At 38.7% G+C, this 25764-nt stretch overlaps 1 protein-coding gene and 2 long non-coding RNA genes across 6 annotated transcripts in view; 2 read left to right on the top strand and 1 right to left on the bottom strand.

Annotated features, from left to right (window-relative positions):
* Positions 1-5866, top strand: part of LOC146401004 (uncharacterized) — a 161259-nt gene extending 155393 nt beyond the window's left edge. For 3 of the 4 annotated variants that reach the window (XR_014813204.1, XR_014813201.1, XR_014813203.1), the window contains one exon: positions 797-5866. This is a non-coding gene — a long non-coding RNA (uncharacterized LOC146401004). The remainder of the gene's footprint in view (positions 1-796) is intronic. The other variant, XR_014813202.1, reaches the window with a different exon arrangement.
* CASP6 (caspase 6) overlaps positions 1-25764 on the bottom strand; it is a 1021045-nt gene that overhangs the window by 972874 nt on the left and 22407 nt on the right. The gene's annotated exons all lie outside the window — the stretch shown is intronic.
* Positions 15416-20801, top strand: LOC146401003 (uncharacterized). The gene is made up of 2 exons (XR_014813205.1): positions 15416-15542; positions 20424-20801. It is a non-coding gene; the product is annotated as an uncharacterized LOC146401003 (long non-coding RNA).

The following is a 25764-nucleotide window of genomic DNA, read 5'->3' as shown; positions in this document are numbered from 1 at the left end:
TGAAATTTTTGAAAATTGTAAAGTCTTCTAGAATTTAAAGAATCCTCCATTCAATTTAAAGAAAAAGAAATAGGATTGTTTTGAGAGAAAAAGAAAGTTCTGAAATTGTTCTATTCTTTGCATGTGAGTAAAAGAACTAGGAAGCAGGAAAAGTGGGAGGAAAAAAGGAGAGGAGAAATGCAACAGAGTACCTAGGAGGCAAAGGAGGACTAAAGAGATGTTTGCACCTGCGGAGAAGTAATGATTTAAGGGTGCCCAAGAACAACTGGAGACGTGTTTCTACACATCAGCACCTCAAGCTGGACCCACACTTGAATGGCTGCTGCTCCCAGACTGGATTTTATTGCTTTTGTTCTGGTCTATGGTTGTGACCTATCAACACTGGCTGAAGTCATAATTTCTGGAGACTTACTTATCAACATTATGTTTCGTGTCAACGTGTCTACCTGTGAAATCTGGGATATTCTAATGTCTGGAGGATGAACCAGTAAAACCACATCTTTGCCCCTTCTCTGCTGAATAAAAGAATGGGGAGTAGCCTTCCTTTGTCAGCACATTTTTTTTCCCTCTTCTTATGGCCTTTTTATTTATCATTTTCCCCCTTCTGCTTCCTTCTTTCATCTGCAATCCTTTTCTCATCCAAATCCCACATTTTCTTCAAAACGCATCTCCAAATTTATGTTCTTCATAAAGCCTTTGATGACTAAACTGCACAGATCGCTTTGCCTTATTTTTGTTGTGCTTCTTCAGCCCTGATGCATTCAGTTCATACCAGCACGTTTTCCTTGTCTTCCAGATTGTCTACTGGTGTCACAAAAATATCTTTTGACTCCCCAAGTGAAGACTGATTTTCCTGCTTCTTGATCGTCTGCTGTAATACCTAGCACAGTGCTGGGCCCCAAATACTTCCGAAATGAATCATTACATGCTGAAGACGGTGAAAAGATTTAAAACAAAAATCATCCTGAAGCTCTTCTGGCAAAAGGTCAACTGGAATTTATGACAAATGTCAGTAGCGGAGGACAAGATATGGGTGTTGTTCCCAGATATGAAGGGGAGATGACACCAACACAGAGAAATGTGAGGCAATTGTTCTGTCTCCTTAACAGTCCGTGTATAATCCTAAATGATACACAGGGGCTGGCATAGTGAGCTCGGTCTGATTCCAGGGATATCTTGGGCTTATTTAACAATGCTACCCTTAGAATAACATTAGCATACTAATCTATACTACTGGCCAAGAACCACATTCCTAGGTATCTTTTAACTAGATGGATTGAGCCGATCGCCCTAGATAACCAGGATAATGGTTAGCCTGATGGCCCAGAATTTTAAGAGGGCAGTATTGGGGGGCGGGGGCGTGGTGGGGGGAACCTCATGGATCTAAATCCTTTTTTTCCTTTTCTAAGGTTCTTCCCAACAACATGCACGGTGAAAAATCCTCTGAAATGTAAATGCCGCTTTCTTTTCCCTTGCTTGTGCTGCAATATCACTCCTGCGCACTTCACTGAGCTTGAAAATTGCACAAGAAAGACACAGCCTCCCCCACCCCCCAGCGCCTAAACTCCTCTGTTTATAGTCAGTTTGCCTCCCTGGATCTTATGTTTTAACACATGCTGTAGTGTTCAGATTGCAAACACAGCGGAGGGATGTTTAAATCCTAAAAACAAACTGTTTTCATTGCAATGTGCAAAACAGCATTCCACGAAGACATTTCAATTAATATTAGCTGAGTGAGGGGAGTCCTCGCTCTGTGGCCTGTTCAGTGTTTGGCCTCTCTCTGCTGAGACTGCCAACCAGGGTGCTGCCAATTAATGCCAGCTGTGATCTATTGTTTGCTTCTGACACCTGGGAAGTCCCAGCGCATCAGAATCCTGCAAACAGCAGCTGGCTTAGTGGAGGCTGCCAGACTTCAGGGATTCTGAGATCTCTCAGCAAAGGTAGGGGGCCGTCTTGTTTTAGTTAAGGGAATAGTTCGGAAGAGCCAGCTTAAAATCCAAGATGACTTAGATTTAACAACCCCCAAATTTGGGGGAGGATCAGCCCAAGTCTCTAAGCCTCCTATCTCCTTCTAGGCCCCCATAGGGCCAGCTTTTAAAAAAATAAACGAGTGTTCCTAATCCTTTCTTATAAAGTCCCAAAGAGTACTTGTTATGCTGTAAAGGCATTTTCATGACCCCCTATATCTCCAGGAGGTTCTCAATTTGGTTCAGTTGTGCTGTAATTTAGTTTTACATGTGTTGAAAAACATGTATGTCCTCCCGCTGTCAACAATGCTTTCTGTTACCAGGCTCCCTCTGATTTTCTTACTGACAACACTTAAGAGCCAACATTTATTGAGTGCTTACAATGTGCCAGGCACTAAGCCCTTTACAAATTTTATCATTTCAATTCATTTATCTTTGACAAACATGAGTCAAGGTAGTAGTTACTCAAGTGGATGGAAGGTCCGTCAGTTGCAAGGGTTTCTCTTTTCATTTCCACACGGTATTTATCGTGCTTAAGCGATGATCACATTTGATTCTGTACTTGGGTTCCCTTTTGAGGAAGAACCTGAGCAGGTTGCATTGCATGACTGCCTTTCACTGTGGTGGGGTAGTTGGGTGAGTTGTCTTATTCCTCCTCCTCCGTTTGGTTGTTTTAGGAGCATTCTGATGTTTCCTCCTAGAGCCCTTGAATTATGCCATGAGGACAGAAACTGCTTGTCTGTGTCATATTTGTGACTGTCCTGCAATTTATAAACCTTCATAGAGCCCTGTAAGGATAGCAGACAAGGCCAGAGACTTCTCCTGGGAGAGATAACCTTGAGAAGGTTGGTAGCTGGCCAGGTAACCCTGACCCTGAACTATGACCAGGTATTATATCTCCAGATGCCTTCTTTTCACATGGGTGGAAAAGTCCCCAACCATTTCAGATGGATAACGTTCACAGCTGGCTAGGAGCCCCGCCTCTGTTCTGGGTTCCTAGGCTGCCATGCTGGAGCCTGCTGATTGTGTTCAATACACAGTTACTTTCCAGTGTTGCTCATCAGAGGGGAAGATGTAGCCATTTATCCTTGATTTATTCAGTACATGATTCCATGTCTCAAGAAGTGAAAATGCAGTGAATTAAGCCACTGCTCTAGCGCTCATTAACAGCTTGATACAAATCCACTCAACATGCTCGCTCTTGAAGTCGTCAGGTGATGATGATAATATGATTTGTTTGCTGGTCTGTTAGTTCAATTGGGTAACCATAAATAGAACTGATAAACTGCTTCCAAATAATACTCCATTTCCTATAAATCAATCGAACGTTTCCAAAGGAGTTGAGAAATTCCCTTTACACGAATGAAATACACAAATAATTTAAAGATGAGAGCACTTGCAGGTTCGATGTGCAAGACTGCAGAGTTATTGCACATATTTCTTTGAAGTAAGGTGTGTAAAATAAAGAAAATAGGAAAGAAAAATTAGGAAAAGGCATTCTAGGTTATTTCTTCCAGACGGATCATGATCAGTGTTTAATTTATATGAGATATTTGATACATTTCATCTTGACCCTAGAGGTCAGAGCCCTCTCTGGTCCAGACTCTGGACTTTCTGAGCGAAAGGATATGTGTTGGCAGTGAGCCATGCCACTTTAGAGTTTTTATCCAGGGCAGAATTAAAACCATACTTTGTTCTACCCCCCCATACAGTCATTCGGTACTGGAAGTTTGCTTCTATAAACAAAAGACCCATCATCACTTCTTTCTCTGTTCTTCAGATCTTTGGAAATCAAGTCAATCCTCAGAGGCCCCGAACATAATTTTTATAGCTAAAGAACAAATCAGAAGTATCTATTCTCCCTAACCCTCCTTGACACTATTAGATCGAAAAGAAGCTTCAGCATCGCATAATATCTGTACCAGAATACTCTTCTTACCTCTACCATAATTGTTTTAAGTATTGGTATTTTTCTCCTGCTGCACTTGTTACATAAATTGGAACACTATTATTTTAAGCAAACCAAATGGCCCCCGTACTAAGGTAAATGTGGCTTGACACATATACTTTCAGTGAAAGATCTATCAGGGGTTAGAATAACACTTCGGGATGCTAGCCAAGCCAGATCTTAACGACTTTCCTGGTTTTGGCCACTGCTGGGGAGCTGCTGGCTTCTTGAAATAAAACAAAGGTGTTTTACAGCTGATAGGAATTACTGAGCATGTCAAACACAAGTCCGAAAGACATTTTCACTTCAACTTGAAAAAGTTGTGCAGGGAGCCTAGGTAAGCTAAGAATATGGTTATTTTTAACTGAAAAAGTACTGACTTTCTTTTTGAAGATGCTGATACAACTTCTGACACTGTTGGTGATGAGTGGTGGGTAACAGCCGTTTCAGCTCTGGGCTATCAAGCAGTGAAAGGGAATCTTCTAAATACAGATCCCAGGACACCAGCACAGCTCTCAACAGCCCTCCCTTTCCTAGCTATCTTGGAGATGAGGAAGTAAAAGGCCTGGGGAGAAATTACTGCCTAAACAATGAAGGAAGGAGAAGAACCCCAAGGAAGACAATTTAAAGATTAAATCACATGCTTTGAATTTGATACAATGTGGGGAATTACAGTTTAATTCTGATTTATACTAACTTCTAACAGGCTTTCTCCTTAGCACAGAGATCAGTTTGGATAAAGGAAACAGAGCAATGAGAATGCAGTTTCTCAGCGAGTCTAAAAGGCTAGTTCTAATCAAAAAGAGGATGTCGGCAGGGAGGCCTAATCATATGTTGGCTTAAACCAAACTCCTTTTTTCCTTTTCATTAGGCTTTCTTGAAGCATTCAGCTAATTAATGATAATAAATAGTTATTGAGTACCACTAATATTCTAAATCCTCCAGTGTCATGCATCTGGAAGGAAAAAGGACCAATAGATAAAGTTAGGAAGTATGTGTGCGTGTGCGTGTGCGTGTGTGTGTGTGTGTGTGTGTGTGTGGGTGGGGGGGCAATGTGCCTTAAAACTGAGAATTATGGTTGTAAACTAAGAAGACCTGTATAAAAGATGGGACGGCTTAAGTCACAGAAACAGATGGAACCTTCACTTGGTGTGATTGTGTAGAAGTCTCATACAGAAGAGGTGTAAGAATAATCATCTCCACATCTGCATTTGGACCCTGGTCCCATCCCTTAAATCAGAGTTATAAATCCTGTGAAGCTGGATTAATCTTACTTTATGGATGGTTGTAAAGACACAGGCTGTCCTTCAGCTTTACTTAAGGAAAGACAAGCGACCATTGTAAAATGGAGATGTGGGAAGGGCTGTTCAGAGGGCTTGGTACCCCAGAGACATCCTGGGTTTGCTCTTATGATCTAGACAGAGGGATGAAGGGGACTCCGTGAAGCAAGGGGTAGTTAAAAGGGCTTAGCCTTTGGGGTCAGGCAGCTCTGAATTGGGATTCCGGCTCCATATAAACTAGCTTTGTGACTTGGAATATGTCACTTAACCTCTCTGAGCCCAGGTTTCATTTGTAAAAATGGAGATAATACCCAGATTATAGAATTGTTTTGGGAATTAGGGATAATTATGTAAAGTACATAGTATTTGGCATTTAATAATTGGGAGCTGTTATTATTGGCATTATTGTTTGATTGCAAAGCTGAACAGGCCTCTGAAACCACAATCAGACAGCTCATGTGAGGTCACCATCTTCTGAAAAGCTCATGCTGATTAAAGCCTGGGAGAGGAACCGTGGATGAATTTTTTTTAATGGCACAGGGCCTACCTTCTCCCAGATTAAACTTCATCAAGTAGCTCTCATTGATATGTGTTGATTGCAATGATGTTCTTCCTTTTCCCGTGAGAGAAGCTCATCTCTGGAATAAAATTTACCTGGGTTTATCAAAAAAGCCCATGCTTCCAGTTGGATTTGCATCTGGTCACTTGCAGATTTTCTCTTTGCTTTGGGACACTCCCCCTGGCTTGAGGAGTGACCTCCCTCTGAGATTCACGCAGATTATAGGGTAACCTGCTAATTTAAAAGTAACTTTATAACTGGAAGTTTGAGGACTAATGTGTAACATGGAGACTGTAGTTGATAACACTGTATTGTATAACTGAAATTTGTTAAGCAAGTAAAAAAAAAAGTCACTGGGTGAGGTGATGGATGTACTAATGAACTTGGCATGGGAGGCGTCTTTTGCAAAGTACACATATGTCAGATCATCACATTGTACGCTTTAGTACACTTTAAGTATCTTACAATTTTATCTGTCAGTTATACCACAATAAAGCTGGAGAGAAAAAAGTAAATTCATGATGAAAAGCCTCATGGGAGAAGGAACACACATGTCTATCAGAGAACGTTGGGCACAAAAGATGCCCATTTGTATAGTGGTAACATTTTTGCTGTTTTTTTTTTTTTTTTTTCCTTCAAGCAGCCTCGAAAAGCATGTTAAGAAGATGACTTGAAATTAATAATCTGCTATGAGAATGTCTGCCCATGGGCTGGCTCCCTTGCCTTCCACCATGCTGTATGCCGGGCTTCCTAGAAGGCATACGTGCTCCTTCCTTAATGAATTCTCTTCAAGTCGATAAGGACCGGCAGCAGTCCAGGTCGCCTCTTCTTGGACTGCATACAAGACCTGGTCCTGTATTTTGCTTTTATTAGTTCTTACTACTCTCTTTTCTCTCACTGTTGCGTTTTTTCATTGGTTTAAGTTCTCCGTCGTCTTGCTTTCTTGCCAACTTAAGAAAAAAAAAAAAAAAAAAGCTAGTGCAGGGGCGGGTTTCCCCCAACTCACAGCACTAATTATATAATCACCACTCAAAACTCAACAAGTCAGTGCAATTTGTTTTTAAACACAGGCAACTCCTGAGCTTTTGCATTTGGACACGTCTTTCTGTCCATTTGTTGGGTTTAGAACAAACTGTCTATGCAAATGAGGAGGGAGCCCCCGCCCCCGCTGAGGTAGCCTTCAGCTGCCCACACCCTCAGTGCTGTTCAACTCTGCAGCTCTTGTGAAGAAGACTGTTGTGAAAGTTAATAGTTATAAAAAGCACTTATTTACATCTGTTTCAGTGTAGCCATGAAGAGTGCAATTAATTAAGAAGTTTCTGGTGTGGTAAGAATAATCATACTGCAGGAATGCAAACACATGATTTCCAAAGAGATTTTTATTCCATATGGAATTTTTCCCCTAACTAAGAATTAATTGCCACTTTAAAGAAGGTTTGATTGTTTCTATGAAAAACATTTTAACTCCCGAGGAATTCTAAATGACTTCAATTTAAAATTCTCTTTTTTTACATTGTTAGTTAAGAGAGGGGTGCTTTGATCAAGCTCTGAGTTATAGAATTTATTAGAGTAAAGGGAAGAGGATAACCTTCAGATGTCTTTTGCGGTGAAATGCTGAAGTTAAAAATTTTAAATGTTTGCAGACTAAAGACATATTCGGCTGTGAGGCCTAAAAGGATAAACACAATGTGACATGTTTTATTTTGTTACTTAACCCTTGTTTAAAAAAGCACGACCCAAAATGTATATAAATCATATTTTTGGGCCTTTCTGAAAACTTGGGCATGGGTTTTTGGTAAGCATCCTCTGAGCAGTGGCATCATGCCACATGGTATGTAGTGGTTAGTATCTGTGCAAAGAGCGTTAATTTTGGTATGGCCATTTCTTAAAGCTGAAAGCATTTAAACACAGCCTACATTCTGTTCAGGAATATCCTTTCTTCGATTGCCATGTGCTGTACATTCCGATAGTTTGTTGTAGCACAGGAATGAATAATGCAAAGAGGGGAAAAACAAAAACATGCAGCTGAAAGCATGATTGGCAGAGAAATGATGTCCATGGCTGCTTAGGTAGAGGATACGAATGTGACATGTTGGAGAATAGGAAAAGGAATAAAAGCAACTTGGGTGCAGGCAGAGAACCTCTTTCGATCAAAGGCAGTCACAAGAGTTGCAGGGTGGGGGGAAATTTCAATCAATAACGAAGAGCTCTTATCACATGCGACTTTGATTTGATTGGCACGGCATTTCCATTATATGCTAATGAATTACGGATGATGAGAACTGCTGTCGCCTTCTGAGTGCAATTGAACATTCATCAATCAGTTAGTTAAATGCCAGACTGTCTGAAATATTAAAGGAAGTTGTTGCTATTTTGGAGATGAAAGTAAACAAACTGGAAATCTTGAATTAATTGAGAAAGGGGCACACGTTGAGAAGTAGGATTTGGCAAGTTATTACTTCTCTAAGTGGATGTCAGCGCAGGTATCCTATTCTCAGCGGGATATGTGCGTCCCTGCGAAGCCAACTGAAAAACAAATTCTCTTAAGTGAATCCTGTTTTTCTGTTGACTAGCATTATACAATTATTGACTATTACTCTTGGGGAAAAAAAAGCTGGTCGTAGAATGTAATAAGATCGCTCTCAAGTATGCAACATTTTTGACAATACATGTTGAAAATAACCAACCACCACGATATTAAAAATAACCTTCAAAATAGCAGCAATATTCAAATTACTGCAGTTGAGTAACAGTCCTTAGGCCGTTGCAAAATAAAAATACGAAAGAAAAAACTCCCAAGATATAACTTGATATAAAGTTACTAAATAGTCACCTTTTACCCACCAAAAAGACACATTTGTTGGGGCTTTACCATTGTGACGAAGCTTTTCATCAGTCTAAAAGCACCTAAAGACCTCTAAGTTTATTTTTTCCTTGTCCTTAGCATTTTCTTCTAGATCGTCAAGAAATACTTTAGAACATTAGGCTCAGGTCTAAAATATCTAATCTTTGTAAAACCAAAATCGGCTCTGACGTCGGCTGAGACATGGTGGGCTTGGGCGCTTAGGTAATGGCAGAGACCATCAATTAATTGGCCATTATCTTTATGCTGTAAAAATTGACTTGTTACCATCACCTCATATCCATTAGGATGGTTACTATCACACACAAAAATTACAGGTGCTGGTGAGGACGTGGAGAAATTGGAACCCTTGAGTGCTGTTGGCGGGAATGTAACATAGTGCAGCCTTTATGGAAAACAGCATGGCAGTTCCTCGGATACTAAAAATAGAACTGCCATACAATCCAGAAAATCCACGTCTGGGTATCTTCCCCAAAGAACTAAGAGCAGAGTCTTGGAGAGACATCTGCACGTCTGTATTCATAGCAGCATTAGTCTCAAGAGCCAAAAGATGTTCAGCAACTCATGTGTCCATTGCTTGAAAGACAAACAAAGATAAAGATGAACAAAATGTGGTCTATACCTATCGTGGAATACTAGCTATCCTAAAAAAGGGAGGAAATTCTGACACCTGTTACAACATGGGTGATCCCTGAGAACATTCTGCTAATGAAATAAGCAGTGGCAAAAGGACAAATAGAATCACTTACATGAGGCACCTAGGGTGGTCAAATGCATAGAGACAGAAAGTAGAATGATGGTGGCTAGGGGCTGGGGAAAGGGAGAAAGAGGAGTTATTGTTTTGTAGGTGCAAAGGTTCAATGTAGGCAGATGAAAAAAATTCTAGAGCTAGATGGTGGTGATGGTAGCAGAACAAGGGGAATGTACTTAATGCTGCTGAACTCTACACTTAAAATGGTTAAGATGGTAAGTTTTATCTTAATTATAGTTTATCAGAATTAAAAATAACATTTAGGAACGTTAAAAATTGATTTATTGTTACATGACCTATGACTAGGTTTGCTAATTAAAGCAATGTCTGGTATACTTATTCGGGTGGTATTACTGTGTTAACACACTTTGTTGATAATTGTTAGACTCTTCCACGATGTCCACAGAGAAAGCATCAGAAAGGTCTGGCTGCTTCGGTTAGAACACAAGTGACACCAAATGCCCAAGTTCTATTCACCTGGGGGTGCCTCTCCTTAAAAGACTTTTTTTTTTTTTCTGCAGTTCTCTAAGTAATTAGAGCTGCAGAGTTATCAAGTTTGTGCAAGAACAGGTGTCTGAGGAACAGCCAGGGGCCTGGTGATCTGAGTAAGGCAAAGTGGGGAGGGGAAGGAGAGTATTTAAGGAGAAAGACAGAGAGCAAACTGGGAACCTTGACTTTTTCTTTGCATGATATGGGCAAGGGCAGAGGGGTCATCTCAGGGTTTTGAGTGGAGAAATATGACTGGGTGTTTGTTTAAAGGTGCACTGCATACACAAACTATGCTATGGGAGAGATGAAGTGGAAATGCAGAAATGGAACTTTAGAGGGGGGAGCAAGTTTGCTTTTAGTGGGGAAGCCATGGAACAAAAACCTAAGGCAAAGATTGAGAGGAAAAAGAAGTCTATCCTTTTCACATTTGAACATGCTTGAGAAGTCTCTCAAAAACAAAAACGAAACAAGAGTTTCTCTGCTGGTATTACTCTGTACTATTAATTTGCTTGTTGATGTCAGTAAATCAACTTTAATTTACTAAGTCCTGTGTGATCTCAGATTATTTCAGTACTTAAGGGTCTGCAGTGATGGTTCCAGAGGTGGATCCCGGCATGTCTGGAACTTCAATGCACAGGTTTCTCCTGTAATTACAAAGCTCCTTGAAATTTATCTGACTAAGAAGAGTGTTTTTCTAAAGAGTTCAAGATAAAATTAGTGGCCATAGCATCTTACATTTTAATATTTTCTTTTAATGTTTATTATTGTTATTTTTTAATTGATTTTTTTTTTTAAGGGCTACACCTGAGGCATATGGAAGTTCCTAGGCTAGGGGCTGAATCGGAGCTTCAGCTGCTGGGCCTAAGCCACAGTCACAGCAAAGCCACGTCTGTAACCTGCACCACAGCTCATAGCCATGCTAGATCCTTAACCCACTGAGCGAGGCTAGGGATCGAACTCGCATTCTCATGGATACTTGTCGGGTTCCTTACTGCTGAGCCACAATGGGAACTCCTCCATAGTTAATTTTTAGAATGATTGATTTAATAACTGATCTTGAAACACTTGGTCTTTTCTACTGAATGCTTGAGGTCTCTTTAAGGAGACTATGCCATTATGTGCCCTGTGTTGTCACAGGAGAGATGCTGGTTTTAGCGTTGAATTTAGGAGCCACTTTAGGTGACTGAAAATTATATACCTAGTCCCTCAATCATTGGACTGAATGTAATCAAACAAACATAAATGGCTTGAGCCTGGAGGTCCTAGAGTTCTTAGAAGGACAAAATCAATTCTATCTTCTATCTCCTTAAGAAAACTTTGTATATTTATGGTAATGTTTTCCTCAAACTCAACCTGACTCTAAGGAGTGATGGAATAGTATAAAGTACAAACAAAGCAAGCATGTTCCCACGTGTACACTGAGAACAACAAATCACAAATTCTAAACCGGATCCTCAAGTATACTAAGTATCATAATACCGCAAAAGTCAACCGCTTTCAAATTTGAAACGCCTTGTCAATGTTCTTTTTTTTAACCCCCAAACATTCATGGATGATGTGCTGCCACACAGCTAAAGTTGTAGGACTAGACAGAAGTAGAATGTAATTGTATCTTTCATTGCTGTAGGCAAATAGCTTTCTCAGACACCTATCAAATCATTCTATGAATTGGTAACATAACTGAAAATATGCTGCCTTTGATAGTGAATTGAATTAAACTTTCTTAAACATTGGGAAAACCTTGCCAAAACTTTCCAAACTATTAATTATTCCTTCTCCTCCCTTCTTGAATCTGAAATTTTATTTTCTCTTTTGAAGAAAACACTTGGTTGGTGATTGACTAATCATAAAAGATTATGTCCCCAATTAGAAATAACCAAAGTTTTGACATTTAAGAAAGATATACCTTGTCACTTCACCTTAAACATAATTCTGTTTTTCCCTGAAATTTTGCTTGTGAATTTCTGTGGATTAATTCTAATGTAAAAATCTACCTGAAAATTACTAAAAATCATAAACGAGAAAACTACTCAGGATTACACAATTTAGAAGCAACGTAAACTTAGAAGTTGAAAGCCATGCCTGCATCCTTCCTTTGCTTCACAGTTTTACATGTAGAGGTGGCTTCCTTTTTTTTCTTCTTCTTCTTTCTTTTTAGGGCCGCACCTGCCACATATGGACGTTCCCGGGACTAGGTATGGGATCTAAGCCGCATCTGTGACCTACATCCCAGCTTGCAGCAATGCCAGATCCTTAATCTACTGAGTGAGGCTAGGGATTGAACTCACATTCTCATGGATGCTAGTCAGATTCTTAACCCACTGAGCCACATCGGGAATTGCGAAGTAGCTCACTGTTAACCTATGCTTTTCAACCTTTTCCTACGTGTTTACAGACATTCCTATGTATACATATTTCTACACATACAGATGATCATGCTGTTCATTAGTCCAGCATTTCCCCCCCCCTTTAAAGTCTATCGTGGCTATCTTTCTATGTCAGTACATTTAATTCTATTTTAGATGTCAAAGTCTAGAGACCTGCTGGGGAAAATCATCTGCAGATGAATTTTGTTGGGTCTGGGCTATATCATGTGTTTGAAAAAATTGAATTGGAATCTTTTTTGGTGGCAGACATCTTGCATCCTATTAATTGCACTCAACTCTTCATCATCATCTCTGCTTAGTGATCTGAAACATTTACATTTGTGACTCCCAATGTTATTTCATTATAATGTTTTGTATTCTATTTAACCTCTTCTCGTAATAGAACTTTAAATGGCTGCTCACCCTCTGATATCATATAGATGCATATATATAGAAAGAGAGAGAGCAAGACAGCAATATTTAATGCAGCATTAGGCATAAGAATAAAACCACAAGATGTCCATTTCTTTAATACTCAGCAAATATTTTTCAAACACTTTCTATATACAAAGAACACTTGAAAATTTGAAACCCAATATTCAAATTTCCCTTAAAAATATCCTTAATAAATATCATGTAGTATGGAAGCTAGTATTCTTTTGGGATTTTCATTTTCAATTTATATGTGTTTTCTGGAAACAACAGAAATCATTCCTTAACTTTACCTCTCCCAGCTGTACTGTTGTATTTAGTGATGTTGGGATTCCGAGGAGCTTGCCTTGGGACTAGAGAGAATGAAAATTAAATCTTTATCCCTCTATTTTTCTATCTCTTACTTTTACACATTTGCCCTTTGAATAGAACTGATTTTCTTTAATTCCACTTTTTAGTTTGCGGCAACAATTTCAATATTAGGTTACCCAAAGTAGTTATCTTGTTTGTAATTGGAATCTCAACCAGTCAACAATATGATGTGGATTTATTTTGAGGAGGCTATAATGGCCAAAATTAATATAGCAACAGATTACAGGATTTTTTTTTCTGAGTTTTCCAGTTTGGAAAACTTTATAAATCTTCCTCCTTTGTGATTACAGAGGATGGTGTGGGTTTATGGTGGTGGCTCTTACTGTTTCCACTTGGAGGTTCTGACCCATAAATGAAGAATCGAACGTTTTAAAAAAGCATCACTTTTAAGTTCATGTTCAGATAGTCTCCAATGCAATCCAGGACTCTCTTGGAATGCTGCATTTGGGATTTCCTGCCTTGACTTTGGGATCCACACGTTCAGGTTTGTCTGTAGAGCTCTGGTGGCCTATCATACAGACTCTAAAGCCACACTGAACCCAGTTGCATCAAGAAGATTGAAGGCTGAAATCATGAGCTTGGTCCAAGCAAAGCAGAGAGGTTCCTGCTTTTGAGGCACAGTGGCTCCTGCCCATTAGTAAATGAACCCAGTGAATAGAAGGCTCTTGTCACTTAGATTAGCAACTCATCCTTCTGAGTGAATAGGAATGTAGAGTGGGTCAGAGAGAGAAACTGGAAACACCCTTTTCAGTGATTGTCCCTGTGGCGAGAGAGGCTAGAGGCTCTATTCTGATGAGTTGAAGCTGAGGTGTGCCAAGAAGAGTGGAGTCATTTGCTTTAACAGCATCTGCAAGGCTGTCATACTTTTTTACATTCGTATTTTACAATTGAAGTGGAGCCCTGATGCAATGAGCAGACAAGATGCTAATCTACAAATATCTCTCGAATGCTGTACTAAAATTTCACCACATTGACCCTTACACTTTGCACATTTTTTTTTCAATTGCCACAATAGTGAGAAAGAACTGTGGAAACCCTGCGTGTATTATTTTAATTAGCTGGCAGTTGTGTATTTGCTACTGCATGTAGGTAATTATATACTAGATGCTGTGGGGACCCAAATATGAGTATGACTGGGCTCTGGCTGGATAAAGGTCACAATATAATACAATGGTTAAACATGATGCTTAAAGTTATACTAGCTCTTTGTGTATTAGTTCTACACTTAATGTCTCTAAGCTTTGATTTCTTCAGCTGTGATATGGGAATGTAATAAAATTTTATAGATTAAATTAGGTAGTATATCTAAAGTGTTTGACGCAGTGCCTGGAACTAGGTAAGTGCTCAATAAATGTTTGCTGTTATTACCATCGTTCTGATTGTGCTGCTATTCTGCCACTACCACTACTATTGCATAATGTATGAATTACAAATTGCCTGTTAACCACCACATCAGCCTTCTGAGAAATACAGCCAGAGTCATCATTTGCTGTAAATGTTGGCCATGTGACCCTCTTACAATGACCACAGTTGAGTGAACCAGGAATTTGTACCCATAATCAGTGGTTCCAATTGGTTACCTTCAGGACATACTTCTGAAGAGTAGAGCTTTTGTCAGCCTTGAGGGGGACTGAAGTCCATTCACAAGATGACATTGGTGACTTGGTTGCCTTTAGCACCAGGTGGCATGTAATTATTGCAACAATGGTCCCACCCATATGCTCATTAGTCATGGTTCTGGCACTAAACTGAAGCTAGGCTATGCCTTCCTAAGAGAAACCTATGCCCAAGTTACCTAATATCCTACCCCCACAGCTCAATGATTTATTTCAGAGGCATTGATTGCCTTAATAAATATATTCCTCAGTGTTTCCTTCAGATCTGTGAGTGATTGAAGCACACAAGGTGATGGTGAGGACTTATGGCATACAATTTGAGAACTACTCCCTTTGTCTAGGAAAGCCACTGTGGAACAATAGATCCCAATATTTGTATATGTGTATTGTGGGATGAGCAGGGAATAAATGTGTCAGAATTACCTCCACTCCCACCAATACATCTTGAAAACAGGACTTTGATAGAAAGCCAGTGGACTACTCAATTAGGACTCTCCATATTTTTCTGTTCTAAGGTTCAGGATTGCTTCCAACATGGGAAGTATAATTGTCCTGACATGTAAAGATTTGTGAGTCTTTATTGTTTAGGATAAAGCTAGGCAGCTAAATTACAGAAATCCTATAACATAGTGGCTTGAAAACTAGGAGTTTTCTTTCTTTCTTGCATTAGAGTTGCAACATGGCAGAGAAGCCCTGCTCCTTGTGTTCATTCAAGACTCAAGTTCTCTCAAAGTCCTTTTTTCTGACAATGCCAAGGGCACTGTCATCACCTGCAAGGTCTATGCTGGATTCCACTTTGCGGGGATGGATTTCCACCTTGCTGTTGGCAAGGGGAGTAAGCAAGCTCAAGCTCAAGACCTCACAGATCACTTCTCTTCAATTCCATCAGCGAGAACTTGGTATGTGGCTATTCTTAACCACAAGAGAGCCAGGGAAATGCAATCTAGCTGGGCAGTTATGTGTCCAAATGAAGGACAGAATGTATTTTTCACAGACAACCAGCAGTCTTGCCATCAAGTCCTTGTTATTTTTCTTTTCTTTTCTTTTTTTTTGGGGGGGTCACACCTATGGCATATGGAAGTTCCCCAGCTACAGGGTCAAGTCAGAGTTTCAGCTGCCGGGCTATGCCACAGCCACAGCAACTCGAGATCTGAGCCTCGTCTGTGACCTACACCACAGCAACGCCAGATCCTTAACCCACTGAGTGAGGCCAGGGATTGAACCTGCATCCTCACAGATACTAGCCGGATTCGTTTCTGCTACTCCACAATGAGAACTCCCCAAGTTCTTGTTAAGAACATGAAATAAACAATTGGAGTGTCAAATATTGTCTGTGACTAAAAAACATTGTAACAGAAGTTCAGCTGTCATTAAGTTCTTAGATAAGAAAAATTTTATGATTTATTAAGATTAGAACTTTATACTCAATTTGTTCACTTTATGTTCATATACATGCTCATAAATATATCTTGATTAGATTCTCAGGACGCTGTTGTACTCCACATATGGTAAATATGGAAAATGATGTGAGAAACTGTAGCAATGGGTGCCATACGAGGCATTTAAGTCTGGAACTTGGGATACTTGGGATTTCGGGCCAGCACTCCCATTATCTGTATGACTTTGTCCAACACATTTAATCTGTCTGGATCTCATTCCCTAAGTTTTTAAAGTTTTAACAGTACAGTCTGTCCTATTACTTCCACCTTCCAAATATAGCTTAAACCCATCTACTTTCCTATTGCTACCATCCTAGTCCTCTCTTCATCCCCCATCTACAGTTCCCAATCCTTTTCATTCTCCAGCTCCGTCTCAGGTAGTTTTTCTCAGACAATCCCCATTGATGTTTTTTCAGTTCCTAGACCACGTTGAGCTCTTCTTGCACAAAACCTCTTTATTCATTGGTTCCTTTGACTGTATCTCCCTATCTTTTGCATAATCGTATCCTCTTTACCCTTTGGGGCTCGTCTTTGATATCCCCTCTTTAGAGATACTTCCCTGATCATCCTCTCTAAAGCAGATTTCTTCCAGCATTTTCTATCTCAACTACAGTTAATTTTCTTCAGTTATATTTGGTAATTGTCTTTTTCTTTTTTGGGCTGTACCTGAAGCATGTGGATTTTCCTGGGCCAGAGGTCAAACTCGTGCCACCGCAGTGACCCTAGTCACTGCGGGGATAATGCCAGATCCCTAACCCAATGCACCACAAAAGAACTTCAGTAATTATCTTTTTTGTTTACTCTTTTTGTTGTTGTTTCTTTCATTTTACCATTAGCTTTCACTGAACTACTAACTCTGTTAAGGGAAGAGGAAAGATCTGTATTATTCATTCTTTTAACTACATCACCTACTACAATGTCCCCATACCTAGTAGGTACTCAATAAATATTTGTCAAATAAAGTAATACAGGGCTTTACAAATGTATGATCCAATGAATTAAAACATAATTTAATATCATTAAAATTTTTAAAATTATGCTATAAGTTTTATGGAAAAGATACTTAAAAGCATATGTCAATGGCTCTATTTTGAGATGAAAATCATTTCATAATATGAATTACTTTAAAAATTGTTCTATTCTGTTATTTATTTATTATTCTATTTATCTTTAAATAGTCTGGTATTTGAATACTTTCTCAATCCAGTCAAGATGGGAGATTTTGAGGAGGGAATTCATTATTCTGAGGGCTTCATTTTGTTTTGTATAATTTTAATCATGACAGTCTTTATCAAATCCATGTTTATTTAAATATTTATTTCCTTTTGCATATGTTGGGATTGAATATGTTGTTTTAATTAGCGGCATAGCTTTTTTGTTGCTTTGGCATTTGACCAAAAGCAAAACAGAATCAACGCAGTATAATCTATGGTAAGAGAACTGAATCTCATTGCACAATCGTGTCTCATCAGCTATAGGCTAAGCGATGGCCTATTCAGCAATGTATGCCGGGGAAAGCAGCTACAATTACATCATGCTCCATAATAGACAGAGTTGCCATTTTTGGTTTTCAGAAGAAACTTCTTTGTTTGATCTTGGATAGGTCCACAACTGGATGACAGTAAAATAAAATAAAGTTAGAGGGAAAAATTAACTATCAAAAGAACACATTGATAAGCTCTCTTTCAGGTGGTGTTTTCTAAGTGGAAAATTAAACTTCTCAGACTCTGTAATGAGAATTCATCACATAAAAGTACAGAGAGAATAATGTGAATCACGCAGTTGCTATGTAAGAAGAACAGCAAATGCCTTTTCAAGAGAGCTGGCTTGTAATGGTTCACATATATCAGTGCTAATTTCACCATGGTAAATTATCATTAGACTTTATTTATTAACTTGCTATTTCACAGTTACATGCTAATTTTCCTTCAATAAACTCCATACATATTGAATTGTCTTTATGCTCAAGACGTAATGGGAATTTTTTTCAAATGGGTAATAATTTCAGTTGTATTATTTATGAAAGATAGGAATATTATCTGTAGTCTTTTTAGGAAGAAAATCCTAAATCTGTAATGTAAATAACGTCTTTAAAGCCAACTCTATCTCAAAAAACTGTTTGCCTCTTTTTAAAGCAGGGCCATTGAAAGCTGAAAGGCGAGAGGAAGAAGGAAAAGCTATCTCCCCAGGGCTCAAATGCAACTCAACCTTGACCCAGCGATGAGTTTCTGTTGGTTAGACTTGTAGGAAAATATATCCATATAAAAGGGCGAACAGTACACTAGAACCTCATCATCATACTGTTCTCTCTAGGTTTCAGTTGAGTACAAGGCATGGCTTTGTAAAAGTTCCCGCTAAAACTGTATCACAACGTCATTTGGCGTAGGGTCCCACAGATATGAGATGCCTCGGAAGCTAAGAAAGCTGCACCAGGGCCATTCATGGATTTATTCTAAACTTTAAATTTTGGGGGTAGTTTTTAATACCTACATGCATATCCCTAAACAGTCTGTACACTCCATGCAAAATACCCTTACTCAAGAAATTTCTTAAAAGCAGATTAATTATTTATTTTTTGTCTTTTCTAGGGCCACTCTGGCGCCATATGGAGGTTCCCAGGCTAGGAGTCAAATTGGAGCTGTAGCCACTGGCCTATGCTGGAGCCACAGCAAAGCAGGACCCAAGCCACGTTCTTCGACCTACACCACAGCTCACCGCAGGCAACGCCGGATCTTTAACCCACTGAGCAAGGCCAGGAATCGAACTCACAACCTCATGGTTCTTAGTTGGATTCACTAATCATTGAGCCACAATGGGAACTCCCCAGATTAATTTTTATAAGATGATGGCCTTGTCTGTCTTTCTCTTTCTGTCTTTCTTCCACTCTCTCTCCCCTCCCCACCCCTTTTTTTTTGGTCTTTTTAGGGCTGTACTAGCAGCATATGGAAGTTCCCAGGCTGGTGGTCCAATCTGCCTTCTATCCTATGCCACATCCACAGCTATGAACCTTGTCTGCAACCTACACCACAGCTCATGGCAACGCTGGATCCTTAACACACTGATTGAGGCCAGGATCAAACCCGTGTCCTCATGGATACTAGTCCGATTCGTTACCACTAAGCCACAACGGGAACTCCCAATGGCCTTTTCTACATGTAATATGTCTATAGAACTTTTAATGTGATAGAGGGTCTATTGCAAAATTCTTTGCAAAAGTGAAAGGCATGGGTTTTACCATAGATTTAGGAAGGGAGCTTTACGTTTTTAAGTCATAGGCTGCTTTCTTTCTTTTCTTTTTCTTTAAAACCAAATCTAGGAAAGGAAATAAGGAGACAAATATCTAGGAAATTTTTTTCATAATATTTTAGGCTCTAGAAATAAAATTGTAGAAACAAAATTATTAAAAATGGCTTATTGGCAAACACAGGTAAGATTTACTACCCCGCCCTACATCATCATAGTACACAGGTTGGTAATTGTGGCATTCTTTTCATATGGAAAAAAAAAAATCAAACACATCTGAGAGCTAATTGAAAAACGCTTCAGGACAATATGTGTATTACTTATTACTTATTTATACAGCAATTATAGCCCAAATTTATGAATGTGTAGCTTGCCAAATGCCATTTGGATGAAACATGGTGAAAATTAAAAACCACAAAATCCTTTGCTTTATAACATATTCACAATAGCAACAAACCTAAGCTATGGCTTCGTGTATACAGCTATTACTTACGAGTAAAAAAATACAAGATTTGGAAAATATGCAATAGATTCAGTAAACTCAATTTTTATTGAGGAAGGTATTTTAAAAAATAAAACTTTCATAATAAAGCAACCATTACTATAATAGTGATTGCTTTTCCAAGTGTTGAAAATCTGGGATGAGCAAGAGAGAATTTGAAGACAACTATAAGGTGTAATTAATTGTGTAATTTGGGGAGATTTATTTATTTATTTATTTATTTAGCCTTTTCTAGGGCCACACCTGCGGCACATGGAGGTTCCCAGGCTAGGGATCGAATCGGAGCTGTAGCCACCGGCCTATGCCAGAGCCACAGCAACGTGGGATCCGAGCCACGTCTGCAACCTACCCCACAGCTCACGGCCACGCCGGATCGTTAACCCACTGAGCAAGGGCAGGGACCGAACCCGCAACCTCATGGTTCCTAGTCGGATTTGTTAACCACTGAGGCCATGACGGGAACTCCTGGCGGGATTTATTTTTATTGTATAATACATATTATATATATTTGAATAATATATATGTTTGCGTAATTACATGAATTATTTTAATTATAGCGTACTTAAATATTTTAAAATTTCTCTTTCCTGTTTAAGTGTATGAGTGAGTATGACAGCCACTCTTCCTCTTTATTGACTACATGGTACCCCCCAGCCTCCTAAGAAGTGGAAAAACAAGGAATAATCCTCCTCAAGTCAGGTGGAGTGTGAAGAAACCTGATCATTCTAAGCATTCACCAACATCATCATACAAATGGTAATTGTGTAGCTACTGCGTGTGATGCATTGCTGCATGGTGTGTAATTTCTAGGGCTCTACAGTTGTTCAACCACATCCCCAGAGACTGACATGAAGAGTATACACCCTACAGTATAAGAACACAGACAGACAGACAGACAGACAGAAAGAAAGAGAAAGAAAGAAAGAAAGAAAGAAAGAAAGAGAAAGAAGGAAAGAAAGAAAGAAAGAAAGAAAGAGAAAGAAGGAAAGAAAGAAAGAAAGAAAGAGAAAGAGAGAGAGAGAAAGAAAGAAAGGAAGGAAGGAAGAAAGAAAGAGAGAAAGAAAACCCCAAATCCTTGCACTGTGTATCACTTTTGGGTGGTAACTGAAAGCCTGTGAAAATATCTCATGTTTAGTCCAGGTAAGGCCAGGAGGAGCTGGTCATTGCATTTCAGTGTGTCAAGAGAAGCTTCAAAAGAGAGACTTTTAATAAGGGAGTGGAGTCACTAAGGTCTCAGAAAGAGGACGTATCACGTGTAAGGTCATGAAGATGGTTTATTGATATTAGAGTGAGAAGATTAGACAAAGCAGGCAAGAAATAGATTTGCTTCCCAGAATGAGGAGACTTTTCTCTGAGCTAGTCTGAGCAAAAGAGACTGTTGAGCGGGAAAATAACCTCAGCAGGAGTGTCAGGAATCAAAGGAAGAGAAGTGTATCTGGACAAGAGAAACTCACCGATACAACTCAGTGCATAGGATGGAAAGGTAGGGTTTCAGATGTGGAGAAAGAGGGGAAAGTCTTCAGAAAAGAACAGAAGCTGCACTGAAGTGGCTTGACTACCAGGCAAGTGAGAGAGGAGAAAAAGCTCAAGGGAATAAGATGTGTATTCAGATGCTCCCTGTACAAGGAGAGAGTGAATCTGATTCTTCAAACAGAAAGCGCATGAACTCTTGTGATTTGAGGCGTTAATTCAAAAGAACTGTTAAAATGTTACCCTGTGATTTAATAGAGGCCACAGGGAATTGGTACTATCTCTAGATGCTGCAATTCCCTTCACTAAGTCAGGAGGACCCACTCCAGAGCCATAGCCTTTACCATGGCCAAAAACACATCTGAGGGCCCACGGGCCACTTGGCCAAGTTCTAGGTACCGGGCAGCCAAGCTTTGAGGACACAGTTTTCAAAATCACATCAACATCTTTCTGAGGCATAGCAATCATCTAATCTGCCTGCAGAATTATGTTACTGTGAAAAGTGATGTCTTCAAACCCATAAATTTGCGATGTTAGAATGAGTCGTTTTTGATATCCTTTACAAGACAAAAAGTACTCAGGCCTGTTGACAAAGCAAAGAAATGGTGTCAAAAATAATTTTAAAACCTTTTGACCTATAAGGTTTAAAAGAATTAGGCACAGATTCTTTGCTTTAAGCCTCTTGGTGACAAGAAATATGGTACTCTGCCAGACCGTTTGATTGACAGTAGCGTTTGTAGTCTCAGCTGCTAATACAGTATGCTTCTTGTATATTCTGAGTGGGTAAATATAGAAGACTATTTGTCACCTGGGTTGATGGATTACAAATAAGTGAGACAATGTGGTTAGGGTTTTGAAGCATACATGAAAAGTCAAAAACCTTATATTATTTACAATACAATGCTTATGATTTAAGATCTGTTATTCCCATTACATCAATGGAAATGGTTGGGTTTTAAAATAAGCATGTTACTTGTTTTTAATCATCTCTCTTCATTACATAGTTATTTGCTACAAGAATGCATCAATTAAGTGTACCAAAAACCTGATTAAAAAGAGGGACTTATTATAGATAGCTGCATTTATTTTTAAAGATCATGATTCAAGTATCTTAAAATTTTTCCACTCATAGGACCTATGACTAATGACATGTCTCTCCACCCAAATAAAGCTTGTTGTTTTCAGTACCTAATTAGTGTTCAAGCTTGTTGTACTCACTTATGCTTAGAACAGTGATGTTTCTGAAAAATTCTTTCTTGGTCAATAGCCCTTTAATAATATTGATTTCTCTTTGTACAACATTTTGAATTCGCTAAAGTGTTACAAGTGGTATAACATAATTTCAGAATAATATCATGAATGGTTCCGTAATTAATATTTTCAAAGAATCGTGCTATTCAAGATGAAAAGATTATTAAGGTGATATTACTGAGCCTTTGGACTTAAGAAAAGAAAATCTGCTTTGGAAAGCACATTAGCACCTTTCAAGACAAGAAGCAAAATTGGCATTTTTAGCATGCTGCTCTTATCTTTATTTGCTGATAAAGAAAGAATCCAGAGTTTTTTAAAACTTTACATGAAAGGCTATGGTGAGGTTCACATTACCCAATCTTAAAAGAGCCATAAACGAATGGGAACAAAATAGAAACAATAGCCTTGACATTTTATTTTAGACCTTTTAAAAAAATGACCATTCTAAACAAAACACAACATATAAAGTCCATTTGTTTTCATCTATGTAATTAATACAGTATTTAAAAGTGAATGCTCTATAATTACAGTTTGACGCCACCATACGGTCACTCCATAATGGACAGTCAGCTTCTTTTTGAGTTGGTTATTCTTCTAATGTCTATATTTAAAGACTATTTACGTTAAATGAGAGGGAACACATTTAATTCTCACTTCAATTCACGCAACTTGTGGTTTAATGAGCTGCATAGAAGCAGATTCCATTTTTCTTGAAACCCTATCACAATGTATTTGCTACTAAAAACTACCTGGACCTGACAGTATGTGTTATCAGAATAAAGGGAGACTTGAGCTGAAATTTTGTAAGTAAATTATAATCCAATACTTTGAAATATGCAATATTGAAAAACCTTATACTATATAATTTAGAACTCTATATCAATAACATATACTTAGTAAAATAAAAGTTAAGAATTCTTTTAAGAAAAATGTGTTTTTTTCCTCTTTATACATTTTTTTACATGCTGCAAAATTCTTTTATGTTCTTTTCCCACAAGTGTAGGACATAACCCAGACAGGACTAGTTAGTTGCTGCATGATTTGAAGATCAGTTGTTTTCTCACCTGTTCAGAGAAATGCTAGAGGAGTTTACAAGTTTAAGGTGGATGGCTGACGTTAAAAGTACTATACATTTTGTTAAAACTCAAAACCAGAGGCTGTGTGCTGTACACTGGAATTTCAAGCAAATGAGGACAGACCAGAATAGCTAGTAAAACTCAGAAATCAATGTATTATTTTGTTTTCCAGGAAGAATCAATCATTGGAGGTTACAGAGCTTTAAATACATTGCCTTGTAGTCTCCTCATTTTATGGATGACGAAATGGAAGTGTGAGGTATAAAGAGGCAATGCAATAAAGGTCGTATAATTGTAAGTGGGATAACGGGACTCAGGAGCAATGCTGATTTTACTGCAGGGCCTGGTTACTAATGCACCAGATTAATTGAACCCAGCATTTCCTGAAACTTGGTAGTCGAGATTCTGATTCTGATTCATTTCACAGAAGTACCACACCCCATCACAGATACTGCTTTTCAGATACCTTTAACAACAACAAAAATAAAGGAGAAATACATTTGTAATTGAAAGAGCACAACAGACACACAGTTATGGGCACCCCAGGAGCCCCCTTGGTCTTTGCTGTTGACACATTTATGGCATAAAAAATGGGGAGAGTTATGCGACATTTCTAGCTGCATTGACTCTTCCAACTTTGAGGAGATTATAGTGGAAAATATTTCTCCTCTTGTGTTTGCCCATGGAGAATGCCTTTAAGAAGAGAAGAATGGACAATGTCTCATATGTATTTAGAACTGATTGTCTAAATCATTTGGAGGTACTTGAGCATCATTTTGTTTACTAGTTTCCAACAATTTGACACAACTCATCAGAGAAATAATATCAGCAGCATGACCACTCTGGGAGTGAAAGCTTCCTGAAGGGACTTCTCCAATTGAGGTAAAGATTGAGCCATCCAGGATTCTAAGAAACCATCTAGGACTCTAAGGAGCACAAGGCCAATTGCATGAGGCATAAATCAAAGCCTGTGTGTCCAGTTAGGAAAAATCTGTGTCTGTTGCTTTACTGCCTCTTGAAAACATGGGCAGAAATTCCCATTACTTTACTCATGGTCTTTTTTTCCCCTTTCTTGTATGAAATGTGTTAATTATGAAAATTATGAAAATGTTAGGAAATAATAGAATATTTATTTTAAAATGTGAAATAAAGTACTATACAAAATGTAAGTGGTTGCAATTTTAATACTATCTTCTTTTTGTCTTTTTTTTTTTTTGGTCTTTTTTGTGCCACACCCATGGCATATGGAGGTTCCCAGGCTAGGGATCAAACTGGAGCTGTAGCTGCTGGCCTGTGCCAGAGCCACAGCAACGCAGGATCCCAGCCACATCTGCGACAAACACCACAGCTCATGCAATGCTGGATCCTTAACCCACTGAGCGATGCCAGGGATCGAACCCACCCATGTTCCCATGGATGCTAGTCAGGTTCGTTAACCCCTGAGCCATGACAGGAACTCCAGCAATTTTAATAATATCTTAAAGAATATTGTCAGGTAGGGTTAAATTATTCACTCGGGCTTAGTGGTAAATCCAAGATTTGGCTGTGCCTCTGAATTTCTAGCTTATCATCTTCTTAACCAAGTTTCAGATTTGAGTGCATTTTATGTACACACAGAAAAAAGAAGGTATTTCTAGATTTAGGGTCTGAAGACAATGAGAAGATATTATGTGGAAAGGTAATTAGGATACAAATAAGATTTAAAAAAGTCAATCAAGCGTTCTGAAGCTGAATTAATTGAGGCCACTGATACCATCGTCATCGGTGGTGACACTGTCATTTTTATAATATAGCATTTTTATAATATAACGAGGACATCAAAAATTTCCCACAAATTTTCAAGCAGTTTTGGAAAATATAGTTGTATAAAGTTTCCCATACCTGACATTTCAGATTTGGGTTTGAGAATTATTTTAAAAGAACACAGGACAATTTAACTACTGGATTGTTATTTAAACTACCGGACTTAATAGTCTTCATGCAAAATCTAAATCTATAGAATCTAAAGAACAGATTCTATATCCAATAGGAGACTAGTGAACAGTGACAAAATTAGTGAACTGAAGCAAGTCAAAGTTGAATCCAAAGTAAGTTCAATTGAAACACTTATTTATTGCTTTGGTAAATACAATTAAATGTG

Source organism: Sus scrofa, chromosome 8 (assembly GCF_054392235.1).
Source record: "Sus scrofa isolate SSC_HxYL_T2T_F1_AM1 chromosome 8, Sscrofa_HxYL_maternal_Yorkshire_Landrace_v2.0, whole genome shotgun sequence".
Lineage (NCBI taxonomy): Eukaryota > Metazoa > Chordata > Mammalia > Artiodactyla > Suidae > Sus > Sus scrofa.
Note: the sequence above shows the minus strand (reverse complement) of the source record. Positions and strands in the feature narration are given on the sequence as shown.